This window comes from Bufo gargarizans, chromosome 3 (genome assembly GCF_014858855.1).
Source record: "Bufo gargarizans isolate SCDJY-AF-19 chromosome 3, ASM1485885v1, whole genome shotgun sequence".
Classification (NCBI taxonomy): Eukaryota; Metazoa; Chordata; class Amphibia; order Anura; family Bufonidae; genus Bufo; species Bufo gargarizans.
The window spans coordinates 323,851,899-323,865,904 of NC_058082.1; positions in this window are offsets into that span (position 1 = coordinate 323,851,899).

Below are 14,006 nucleotides of genomic sequence, written 5' to 3' on the forward strand. Positions count from 1 at the left end.
TCAGTGGTGCATCAGTGTGTCTTCAAATGTGACATGGCAACTTAAAATATCCCAGTGAAATCTGCCTTCCAAAAACCAAATGGCATTTTTTTCTTTCTGCTCCCTGCCGTGTGCCCGTACAGCAGTTTATGACCACATATGGGGTGCTTCTGTAAACTATAGAATCAGGGTAATAAATATTAAGTTTTGTTTGGCTTTTAACCCTTGCTTGGTTACTGAAAAAAATGGATTAAAATGGAAAATTTGCCAAAAAAGTGAAGTTCTGATCCTGGTACTTAACGACATAGAGCGTACCTGTACATCCTATTAATTTCCGATCACCACCACGTTGCGGGTGGTGATCGGAACTGAGTGCCTGCTCAAATCATTGAGCAGGCACCTGGGGACAATTCAGACCTGCAGTTTGCGGCTTTTACAGGTTGCGGCGGGTGGCGGTGCCATCGGGTCCCCGTGGGGCTGCAGGGGGGACCCGATGGTATGAAAGGCAGTGCGGTGCATTCCTTAGGCATCGGTGCTGCATTCCTGTGACGAGCCTGTGAGATCCAGCCCCCTAGATCTCACAGGCGGAGGCTGTATGAGCAATACACACTGTATTACTCATACAGCCAATGCATTCCAATACATGCATTGTAAAGGGGATCAGACCCCAAAAGTTGAAGTCCCAAAATGAGACAAAAAATTTAATTAAAAAAAAGTTTTTTAAAAAAGTTCCCCCCCCCCAAAATAAAAGTTTCAAGTAAAAAAAACAAAAACTTAATTTCCCCCAAATAAAGTAAAAAATAATGTGGTAAAAAATAAGGGAAAAAAAAAAGGTTGACATATTAGGTATCGCTGCATCTTTATCGACCGGCTCTATAAACAAATCACATGACCTAACCCCTCAGATGAACACTGTAAAAAAATAAAAATAAAAACTGTGCTAAATAAACCATTTTTTTGTCACCTTACATCACAAAAGGTACAACAGTAAGCGATCAAAAAGGCCTATGCACACCAAAATAGTACCAATCTAACAGTCACCTCATCCCGCAAAAAATGAGCCCCTACCTAAGACAATCGCCCAAAAAATAAAAACAACTATGGCTCAGAATATGGAGACACTAAAACATAATTTTTTTAGTTTTAAAAAAGCTGTTATTGTGTAAAACTTTACAAAAGTATACATATTAGGTATCGCCGCGTCTGTAATTACCTGCTCTATAAAAATATTACATGACCTAACCCCTCAGATGAACACCATAAAAATGAAAAATAAAAACGGTGTAAAAAAAGGCATTTTTTGTCACCTTACATCACAAAAAGTGTAATAGCAAGCGATCAAAAAGTCATACGTGTTGAAAAAAAAGTGCCAAAACAGCTATTTCTTGTTACCTTGCCTCACAAAAAGTGTACTATAGAGCAACCAAAAATCATATGTACCCTAATCTACTACCAACAAAACTGCCACCCTATCCCGTAGTTTCTAAAATGGGGTCACTTTTTGGGAGTTTCTACTTTAGGAGTGCATCAGGGGGGCTTCAAATGGGACATGGTGTCAAAAAAACTGTCCAGCAAAATCTGCCTTCCAAAAACCGTATGGCATTCCTTTCCTTCTGCGCCCTGCCGTGTGCCCGTACAGCAGTTTATGACCACATATGGGGTGTTTCTGTAAACTACAGAATCAGGGCCATAAATATTGAGTTTTGTTTGGCTATTAACCATTGCTTTGTAACTGGAAAAAAATTATTAAAATGGAAAATCTGCCAAAAAAGTGAAATTCTTAAATTGTATCCCTATATTCCATTAATTCTTGTGGAACACCTAAAGGGTTAACAACATTTGTAAAAATCAGTTTGGAATACCTTAAGGGGTGTAGTTTCTAAAATGGGGTCACTTTTTTGGAGTTTCTACTCTAGGGGTGCATCAGGGAGGCTTCAAATGGGACATGGTATCAAAAAAACAGTCCAGCAAAATCTGCCTTCCAAAAACCGTATGGCATTCCTTTCCTTCTGCGCCCTGCCGTGTGCCCGTACAGCAGTTTATGACCACATATGGGGTGTTTCTGTAAACTACAGAATCAGGGCCATAAATATTGAGTTTTGTTTGGGACCCTTCCCCCCTGCGCATTGTCCCAGGGTGCCTGCTGATAGATTCCAGCAGGCACCCAGTTCCGATCACCACCTGCCGCGCGGCGGTGATCAGAAATACACATGACGTACTGGTGCGTCATGTGTCCTTAAGTACGTCATGGGTCCACAACAGGTTAAAACACTTATTTTTAATTTTTGTTGATTTTATTTTTAATTTTCCATGTTAATATCTATATTTAACCAAAAACCATAAAATCCTGCAGTTTTCACACTGGTTACTAGGATTACTAATAGGCACCACTTCTGGTCTGTATGGATCACTTTATTGCAGGTATCTTCTCATCATTATAAGCAGATTTAGAATAGCATATATCCCCTCTGACTATAGATAACAAAGGTGATTAGTAGAACTACAAGTAACAGCACACTGCTCGTCAATTGCAAGAAGATTTAAAGGGGTTGTCCCACTTTGCTGTTTCAATCTTACCAGCAGTAAATGTCCTGATAACTTCCTGGTTCTCAGGCAGTTGAGTGAAGGCCACGCCTCCTAATGACTCACCCTCAGAGCTCAGTCCTTGCGTGCTCGTTCATGTGGATGAGTCATCAGTTTGGCAGCCTGCAGAGTATGTAAAGCCCATCCCCCTGCTGGGGAATCACTCAGTGACCACTGACCAATGCTAGTGAACTAATGGAGTAACTTGTGGCTGTCCTGCATTCTAATACACTTTTACACATAAAACCTGTTACAAACCCATTCTGTGCAGCAAAAACAATAAATCACTACAGCCCAAATGCATGTTAGCTAGTAGCCATATGATCTGTGCTAGATATAGATAGATATATTCACTGACTTATTACCCAGCTTTCCCGGTGTACAATATTATTACAGACTTATTACCCAGCTTTCCCGGTGTACAATATTATCACTGACTTATTACCCAGCTTTCCCGATGTACAATATTATTACAGACTTATTACGCAGCTTTCCCGGTATCAGATATTATCACTGACTTATTACCCAGCTTTCCCGGTATCAGATATTATCACTGACTTATTACCCAGCTTTCCCGGTATCAGATATTATCACTGACTTATTACCCAGCTTTCCCGGTGTACAATATTATCACTGACTTATTACCCAGCTTTCCCGGTGTACAATATTATTACAGACTTATTACCCAGCTTTCCCGGTATCAGATATTATCACTGACTTATTACCCAGCTTTCCCGGTATCAGATATTATCACTGACTTATTACCCAGCTTTCCCGGTGTACAATATTATCACTGACTTATTACCCAGCTTTCCCGGTGTACAACTGACTTATTACCCAGCTTTCCCGGTGTACAATATTATCACTGACTTATTACCCAGCTTTCCCAGTGTACAATATTATTGTACACCGGGAAAGCTGGGTAATAAGTCAGTGATAATATTGTACACCGGGAAAGCTGGGTAATAAGTCAGTGATAATATCTGATACCGGGAAAGCTGGGTAATAAGTCAGTGATAATATTGTACACCGGGAAAGCTGGGTAATAAGTCTGTAATAATATTGTACACCGGGAAAGCTGGGTAATAAGTCAGAAGTCAGTGATAATATCTGATACCGGGAAAGCTGGGTAATAAGTCAGTGATAATATCTGATACCGGGAAAGCTGGGTAATAAGTCAGTGATAATATCTGATACCGGGAAAGCTGGGTAATAAGTCAGTGATAATATCTGATACCGGGAAAGCTGGGTAATAAGTCTTATAGACTTATTACCCAGCTTTCCCGGTGTCTGATATTATCACTGACCTATTACCCAGCTTATATGGAACTCGGCCACATATCAGTGTATTACCCTATCTCTTCACCATTCCTTATATGACATATATTGATAATCCCCACCTCACCAATCACTGAGAATGTACCAGCGCATACCTAGCTCTGCTACATATCCATTTTATGTCAGTCCTACACCTGTACTATCTCTCCACCATTCTTTATATGCCATATATTGATAATCCCCACCTCACCAATCACTGAGAATGTACCAGCGCATACCTAGCTCTGCTACATATCCCTGTTATGTCAGTCCTACACCTGTAATATCTCTCCACCATTCTTTATATGACATATATTGATAATCCCCACCTCACCAATCACTGAGAATGTACCAGCGCATACCTAGCTCTGCTACATATCCATTTTATGTCAGTCCTACACCTGTAATATCTCTCCACCATTCTTTATATGACATATATTGATAATCATATAGTTGCCCCCAGTGTCACTAAAATTCCTATATTGTTGCCCCCAGTGTCTCTAGAATTCATATAGTTGCCCCCTGTGTCCCTAAAATTCAGATAGTTGCCCCCAGTGTCACTAAAAACCCTATATTGTTGCCCCCAGTGTCCCTAGAATTCATAGAGTTGCCCCCTGTGTCCCTAAAATTCAGATAGTTGCCCCCAGTGTCACTAAAAACCCTATATTGTTGCCCCCAGTGTCCCTAGAATTCATAGAGTTGCCCCCTGTGTCCCTAAAATTCAGATAGTTGCCCCCAGTGTCACTAAAAACCCTATATTGTTGCCCCCAGTGTCCCTAGAATTCATAGAGTTGCCCCCTGTGTCCCTAAAATTCAGATAGTTGCCCCCAGTGTCACTAAAAACCCTATATTGTTGCCCACAGTGTCACTAAAAATGCCCCCTTTATTGTCCAATACTCAATATTCGGTGGTGAGTGGGCCACTAGATCTTATACTTACCTTTTATGAAATATCCAGAGCCTCCGACGTCCGTCCTCTCGCTCCGCAGACTCGCCCGAACTGTTCGGATGTTCGCGCATGCGCTGCGCTATCTCCGACACACGGGATAAACAGCGCATGCGCGAACGTGCGCGTACTCAGAGGAAGGGAGAGGCGGCACGATAATTTGTAGGGCCGTTGTGCGCAGGCGCGGCACAGCGATTCGGCCGGAGGAAAGTGGCCGTATCCCAGGGAGACAGAAAACAACAAAGGAATCGCTTTTCATGATTTTTTGCAGGAAAGGTAGCTTTTGGTTTATAACATGAATAGGAAGATTTGTTGTTTGGGGGTAAATAGATTAGATAAAAGCTATTTTATGAAGTGGGACAACCCCTTTAAGCAAATACTAAATGAAAAATAAACTGCTTTGTGGCCATACTTACTGCAAAGGCAGTTAGAAGCTCTTTGCGCATATAATTGATCAAAAATATGTCGAACCCATCTGGTGCCCAGATTGTAGGCTGTAAGCCCAGGAGAGGCATGTTAGAGAAGGCCCCATCTGATGAGAAGCCACCTTGTCGTTCGGTAGATGGGCCCTACATATTTTTAATCAATTATATGCGCAAAGAGCTTCTAACTATGGAGGTGCTGGTTCGTTTGTTTTTCTTTCCTATAGATAACAAAGGATCCTCCATTTTCAGTAGATAATTGTCAAAGGTTATCTACTTCCTGATTGTACAATGACTGCTGCACAGGTAACAGACAAAGCCTAGAAGACTGTCCCATAGAAGTCAAGGAGGTCCCCTTCTGACCATTGTGTCTATGGCCCACATAAAGCAATTCTTTAAATGCTTTCTAAATGTTAACAGCTTAGGCAGGGTTCTGAAGCTCCTTAAAGAGACCAGTTCTATATGGAGACTTACTAGAGGTACTCCAGGGTATGGAGACTCAGGGTGCAATTTTCTAACAAGCCTTCCATCCATATCCATCCACATTCAGCTATTTCAGGGTGCTTGTCACTAATCAGCACAGAGAAGAATTCTGGCTGGCTTTGGAAGAGGGTTAGGTAGGTTGCTGGATCTCCTTAAAAATACCAGTCCTGTATAGAAACGTACTCAAAGTATTCCAGGGTATGGATACTTATTGACAATGATCCTTGGGAAACTAATATACAAAGAGGTATCCCAAGAAAGAGAACCAACTCACTAGCGCCATCTCTTGGAAGTGGCCCCCTATGAGTCAAGACCCGACTACTTATTTGCAGAATAGCTACTTAGAACAGCTTAGGAAAGGTGGCAGGCCCTATAATCATGATCAGAAATAGTATAGAAAATTCTGTAATTAGAAAATAAAAACAAATTAGGAAAAAATATGTTTTGCTATCTGGTTTCAGCTGGCAGAGAAACATTTTGAAGACACATTTCCTTTAAAATATTGTACCAAGAATGGAGCAAATGGCTTACATTATATGAGGCAACATGCAGTACCTATAATTGTACACTAAGTGACACTGCTGCTACACCATAGATAACACTCTGATTTGTTCATGTACACATCCCATTCACTGACTATTGAAATATACTGGAACATTAGAAGTAATTTGAGGAATTCATGTATTGAAAATAAATCCTATCATCTTAATTTTCTGTCATTATAATAAATAAAGGTGATCATAATAAGCGTGCTAAAACGCAAACATTACAATCATAGGTAATTGTTGGTCAGGGATAGGGATGAGCGAATCGACTTCGGATGAAACATCCAAAGTTGATTCGCATAAGGGTCTATTCACACGTCCGCAAAATGGATCCGCATCCGTTCCGAAATTTTGCGGAACAGGTGCGGACCCATTCATTTTCAATGGGGCCAGAATGTGCTGTCCACTTCCGCATTTGCGGATCCGCACTTCCGGATCCGCAATTCCGTTCCACAAAAAAATAGAACCACAAAAAAATAGAACATGTCCTATTCTTGTCCGCAATTGCGGACAAGAAAAGGCATTTTCTATGAGAGTGCCGGCGATGTGCGGTCCGCAAAATGCAGAACACATATTGCTGGTGTTCGTGTTTTGCGGATCCGCAAAACACATACGGACATGTTAATGGACCCTTAAACTTCATTTCAATACTGTACAGAGAGAGCGCTCTGTACAGTATTAGAATGTATTGGCTCCGGTGAGCCGAAGTTAATGTTTTGCGAAATCTCGCGAGACATTGCATAATAACTTCAGAAATTGATTTATACTGTAATAAACTATTTCATAAACTCCTTGCAGCTGAACCAGAGTTCGGGAAATGTTTTTTACAGTATAAATTAGTTTCTGAAGTTATTATGCAAAGTCTCACAAGACTTCGCTAAGTAATAACTTCGGCTCATCGGAGCAATACATTCTAATACTGTAAGGAGTACAGTATTGAAACAAAGTTTTATGCGAATCGACTTTGGATGTTTCATCCGAAGTCGATTCGCTCATCCCTAGTCAGGGATCCATTCAGCCTGGTATCCTTTCTCTATATTAAACACTTTTTTTTTTTTATCTGGTACTTTGTTCACATGAGCATCAGCATGATTAAAAGGGACATAGTAACATTGTTTATAAGGCTGAAAAAAAAAGACATCCGTCCATCCAGTTCAGCCTGTTATCCTGCAAGTTGTTCCAGAGTAAGGCAAAAGCTAAAAGCCAATTTTCCTCATTTTAGGGGAAAATCAGGCAGTCAGAATAACCACCTGCATCAATGACCCTTCTTCAAAAATTGAACAACTATACCCTTTAATATTATTACACTTCAATAATACATCCAGGCCCCTCTTAAACTCTTTTAGTGAATTGTCCATCACCCACTCCTCAAACAGAGAGCTCCATAGTCTCACTGCTCTTACCGTAAAGAATACTCTTCTATGTTTGTGTACAAACCTTCTTTCCTCCAGGATTTCCCCTCGTCACAGTCACAGTCCTGGGGATGAATAGATGATGGGAGAGATCTCTGTACTGACCCCTGATATATTTATACATAGTAATTCGATCTCCCCTTTTTTCTAAAGTGAATAACCCTAATTTTGATAATCTTTCCGAAGGGTCAGCGGTAGGGGTGACCGCCACTTTGGTGGAAAAGAGGGAGATAACCCCACTGGTGGTAGACGTGTAGGACTTGCCGCCGGGTGCGAAGTTGGCAGACCTCAACGTCTCTGGAGATAACTTTGGTACAGCACAGCACCAGGACCCGACTCTATCTCAAGCCTGGGAAAATGTGGTAGTAGTTGAGGGTGAGCTGCAACAACCGGGGGCCGAGTCTATGTTCCCCCGTTTTGTGGTTTAACAGGAGATGCTGTACCGGGTAAATCAACTTCGGGGTGAGCATATTGAACAGCTGGTGGTGACTAAGGACTTAGCCCACCAATATGTTCTTGGGGGACACCTGGGCCAACAGAAAACGCAGGACTGGATTCTACAGCGGTTCTATTGGCCCAGTGTGTTCAAAGAGGTGGAAGAGTATTGCAAGTCTTGCCCAACTTGGCAGATAACCAGCCCCCAGCCACATTTCCGTAGTCCCCTGGTCCCTCTCCCGATTATTGAGGTTCCATTCGAGCAGATCGCTATGGATCTCATAGGCCCAGTACCAAAGTCCGCTAGAGGGCACCAACACATCTTAGTCGTATTCGACTATGCCACTTGGTACCCGGAGGCGGTGCTGCTGCATCATACATCAGCCAAACTCATAGCTAAGGAGTTAATGGAGATGTTTTCTCGAGTGGGTCTGCCTAAGGAGGTTCTGACTGACCAAAGGACCCCGTTTATGTCCAAGGTCATGAGGGACCTCTGTGAGGGAGTTCCCTCACAGAGGGAGTGAGGGAACAGGAGAGCTGGGAGCGGAGCGGTCAGTGACAGGATCGCAGCTTCCAGCTCTCCAGCAATGAGCGCTTCCATCTGTATTGATGGAAGTGGTCATTGCTTCTGGCACCCTCAGTGAGAGCCGGCACCCGGGGCGGAACTTCTCCCACCTCCCCATCCTCCAGTACGCCACTGATGTTCCCTTCCTCTGCTGCTGTGTAAACTAAGACTCTAATACTAGCCAGGCCCCCCAACCTCTTGGCTATGTTACAGATAATACAACTGGATCCATTCATAACGGATGCAGATGGTTGTATTTTCAGTAACGGAAGAGTTCTTGTTGAACCCTGCCAGATCCAGCAAAAATGCTAGTGTGAAAGTAGCCTAAGGTGTAGGATAAAAAATATACAAAAACTTTTTAATTGTATGTATACTAATTCTAGAAGCCAAACTAATAAAACTGATGATCTGGAAGTAGTAATGTCTGAGGATAACTATGACATAGTGGGAATAACAGAGACATGGCTGGATGATAGCTATGACTGGCTGGTTAATGTACAGGCAGTGGCGTACATGTCAAACTCGAGTGCCAGGAAGACAACAAACTGTTCACTGATCCCGCTCTTTGTGACAGATCGCCCTACCCATAATAATCAAGTCTCCCACTACCAGCACCTGTTTGGCCTGCCCTGCTCTACTCATCCCCTGCTTACTGGAGCTGGCATTTCCCTGACTGGCAGAGGAAGTGTCTTGCTCCCTGAATTGACCCCCACTCATCTGCCAACGTTGCAAACTTGTTGGGGTGTGTTGGATCAGGGATAACCTCAATAGCACTCTTCCCTCTACCCTGCTTTCTGTTACCCAGCTAGCTACCTCACTTTCATGATCCTCCATACTACCACTCTCCTCTGCGTCTATCCTATAGAGTGCTGAAACTCTTTTCCAAATTGTCAACACTGTGTCAAATTTTTTTAGCTTACATACAGAATGTGCAATTACAAACGTACAATTTGCTCACATTTTGAACAAAGATGTGTATCCTAAATCTGCTGTTCCAGGACTGAATACATTTGACAAGATGTGCACTAGAGTGCGTTGTCAATAGTGGAACACATACTTGTTAATGGGGAATCTAGTCCTGGAATCTAAAGTCAGTTAATCTTAAGTCACACACTTAATACAAAAACACTTCCAATCAAACACGTGAACGCTCATAAACTCATATTTATTTCTGTCTGCTTATATAGGTGCTGCTCTAAGACAACTTCAAACCAGACTTCAGATTTTTTTTCCTTTGAGTTTTCCCACAATCCACTGTGAGGGTCCATTCACACATCCGTAAGTGTTTTGCAGATCCGCAAATTGCAGATCTGCAAAACACAGACACTGGCAATGTGCATTCCACAATTTGCGGATTGCACATCGCCGGCACTATAATAGAAAATGTCTAATCTTGTCCGCAATTGCGGACAAGAATAGGACATGTTCTATTTTTTTGCGGAAACGGAAGCACAGATGCGGAAGTGCAGATCTGCAAATGCGGATGCGGACAGCACATTCTGGCCCCATTGAAAATGAATAGGTCTGCACCTGTAGTGTCCCACTAGGTAAAGGTGGGCACTACACAAAAAGGGGTTAATGTGTTTTATCGCATTGAATGTCATGTGTATGCATTTCCCTGTGTTAACTGGGTGTCAGGCCTGTCAGGGCGCAGTTTAGCCTCTCAGATGTTAGAGGGAGCTAGAGAGCCCTAGTTATATATAGGACGGCCCAGACAGGGGAGAGGCAGTGTATTCCAGGGGACTAGAGGAGTCACCTCGTCAGCCTGAAGCTCCTGAGGCTAAGCATAGCTCAGTTGAGATACCCCAAGTAGTAGGAGAGCACCTCCTGGGGGAAACCTGCAGTTTCCGTACCAAGAGAGGAGAATACAACCAAGTACAGATAAGTAACCTGATGGGCAGAACACTATAAAGTGAAGAGCAAGGGTCTATACTGGAGGAAGGAATTTATACCAAGGATTTAAGCCAGCACTTAGGCATCCGGTCCTTGGGATCCAGCCAGCTACAATAGCTGAGGGGATAGAGCAGCATTGCACTGCAAAGCATTAACTGTTTGCCCTCCAAGTATCTTGCATGATTAATACCTGCCATCATTGTGAAGTAAGCCTGCTTGGGACATATTGTTCAAGGGACTGCATCATCATCATTAACCACTGTAATTGACTGTACAAAGTTGGACTGTTTTCCAAGTAAAGCTACGTTTGGTTTACCATACAATCTGTGTACCTCAATTACTATTCCTACCAACCGGTGTGCCACTGTTACAGGCAGTGGCGTCACGATCCTTAAAGGGACCTTGCCTCAGGCACTCTAAACACCTGCAACAACCAGGACACCTCACCCAACATCAGGCCAGGTCTCTACACCCAGAGTGTGCCCCAGAGGAACTAGTGTCTGCCTCTCATTCACTGCTGCATGCCTGCCCAGGGTCCTCCAAAAAGTGAGTAACCCTCGATTGCCCATACCGTGACCTCACTGTCGCTATACCCCGCAGGTCTGGCGTGCTGCACACCCAGATGCGGACCCATTTTGTGGACGTGTGAATGGACCCTGAGAAGTAGTGGACACTAAATATTCTGTCCAGCATGCTGTAGCATGTATTTTACATCAGAATTTTTTGTAATTTAGTAATAGACAGTGGTATTATTTAGAAGCAGGATATTTAGACACCTAACAGGTTAAATGTCATTTAGAGGAGGAATTATCCCTCCCCCAATGAGAATAGAAGTTTGTTTGTTTTTTCAGATACTGTATTTAAATACACCATTGTATTTAAATACAGTATCTGAAAAAAAAAAAAAACATATACTGTAGATATCAGAACAAACGGGACCCAAATAAACAAAATGAAAAATATGCAGTTCTTTGTGGAATATTTATCCCTTATTTATTGTACAGCTTTAAGGGTGGTTATAGGTTTGTAATGGTGTTTTTGAGCATTTGTATATTTTTAAGGCCTCATGCACATGACAGTTGTTTTTATCGGTCTGCAAAACGGGGTTCCGTTGATCCATGATCCATTTCCTTTTTGTTTCTGTGTGTCTTCCTGTATTTTTGGAGGACCACCAGAAATAAAGGAATGTAAAAAAAAAGTCTAAGACAGGTTTGCCATGCAAATGATAGGAAAAAAACGGACACGGACGCGGATGACGATCTTGTGTGCCTCCGCGTTTTTTAGCGGTCCAATTGACTTGAATGGGTCTGCAAACCGTTTTCCGTGAAAATAATAGGACAGGTTATATTTTTTTGACGGACTGGAACCACGGATCATGGACGCGGATGGCAAACGATGCATTAGCCGAGTTTTCAACAGACCCATTGAAAATCAATGGGTCCACTGAAAATCACGAAAAACGGCGCGGAATAAAACAACGGACGTGTGCATGAGGACTAATTGTGTGTTTTGAGACTCTGGTGTTTGTTGCATTTTTGCTGTAAAAATACTCGTACCAGGTGTCAGATAAAAATCTATAGGAAATTCAAAAGGCCATAATCACAGCATAACCACAAATTTTGGATATTTTTAAAAGCATCCTAAAATCTAATTGTGAGCGGTACATACCTTATGGGAATAAAAGGTTAAGGAACAAGAAGAAACCAATATGGATAAATAGAACTGTAAAGAAAGCAATACATGACAAAAAGAAAGCATTTAAATCACTAAAACAGGAGTGTAGAGATGAAGCACTGACAAACTATAAGGAAAAAAAGAGAGATTAATTGCCAAATAGAGAAAAACTAACCCTAAAATGTTCTTCAATTATATAAATGGTAAAAAGTATAAATCTGAAGGTGTCGGCCCTTTACAGAGCGATGAGAGGGGAGTTGCAGAGAGCAATAAGGAGAAAGCAAAGCTGCTAAATATTTTTTTCTCCACTGTATTCACTGAAGAAAAAAAACTGTCAGATGAAATGCAGAATGTAAAAGTAAATTCCCCATTAAAAGTGCCCTGTCTGACACAGGAAGAAGTACAGCGGCGCCTTAAAAAGATTAAAATAGACAAATTACCAGGACCAGATGGCATACACCCCCGTATCCTAAGAGAATTAAGTAATGACATAGCCAGACCCTTATTTCTGATATTTAAGGACTCTATACTGATAGATAGTGTTCCACAGGATTGGCGCATAGCAAATGTGGTGCCAATATTCAAAAAGGGTCCAAAAACAGAGCCCGGAAACTATAGGCCGGTAAGTTTAACATCAGTCTTGGGTAAACTGTTTGAAGGTTTTCTAAGAGATGCTATCTTGGAGAGCCTCAATGAAAATAAGCAAATAACACCATGTCAGCATGGCTTCACGAGGGATCGGTCATGTCAAATTAATTTAATCAGTTTTTATGAGGAGGCAGGTTCTAGGCTTGACAGCGGCAAATCAATTGATGTCGTATATTTGGACTTCTCCAAAGCATTTGACACTGTACCGCATAAAAGATTAGTATATAAAATAAGAATGCCTGGACTGTGAGAAAACGTCTGTATGTGGATAAGTAACTGACTCAATTATAGAAAACAGAGGGTGGTTATTAATGGTACAGACTCAGATTGGGTCACTATCACTAGTGGAGTACCTCAGGGGTCAGTATTGGGCCCTATCCTCTTCAATATATTTATTAATGATCTTGTAGAAGGCTTGCACAGTAAAATATCAATTTTCGCAGATGACACTAAACTGTGTAAAGTAATTGACACTGAAGAGGACAGTATACTACTACAGAGGGATCTGGATAGATTGGAGGCTTGAGCAGAGAAGTGGCAGATGAGGTTTAACACTGACAAATGTAAGGTTCTGTACATGGGAAGGAATAATGCAAATCACCCGTACATACTAAAAGGTAAAACACTGGGTAACACTGACATGAAAAGGGGCCTAAGAATTTTAGTGAACAGCAAACTAAGCAGTAAAAACCAGTGTCAGGCAGCTGCTGCCATGGCCAATAAGATAATGGGTTGCATCAAAAGGGGAATAGATGCCCGTGATGAGAACATAGTCCTACCACTTTACAAATCACTAGATAGACCACACATGGAGTACTGTGTGCAGTTCTGGTCTCCTGTGAACAAGGCAGACATAGCAGAGCTGAAGAGGGTTCAGAGGAAGGCAACTAAAGTAATAACTGGAATGAGGGAAATTCAATAATGAAGATCAGGTAAGACTGGGGCTACATCCGAGTTTGACCGTGACAAGCATCACTTGACCAAAGATCACTGTATAACAATGCCTGTATCACAGGTAGTGATGAGCGGCAGGGGCAATATTCAAATTTCTGATATTTTGTGAATATTTGAGCAAATATTCGCCAAATATTAGCAAATTCGAGAA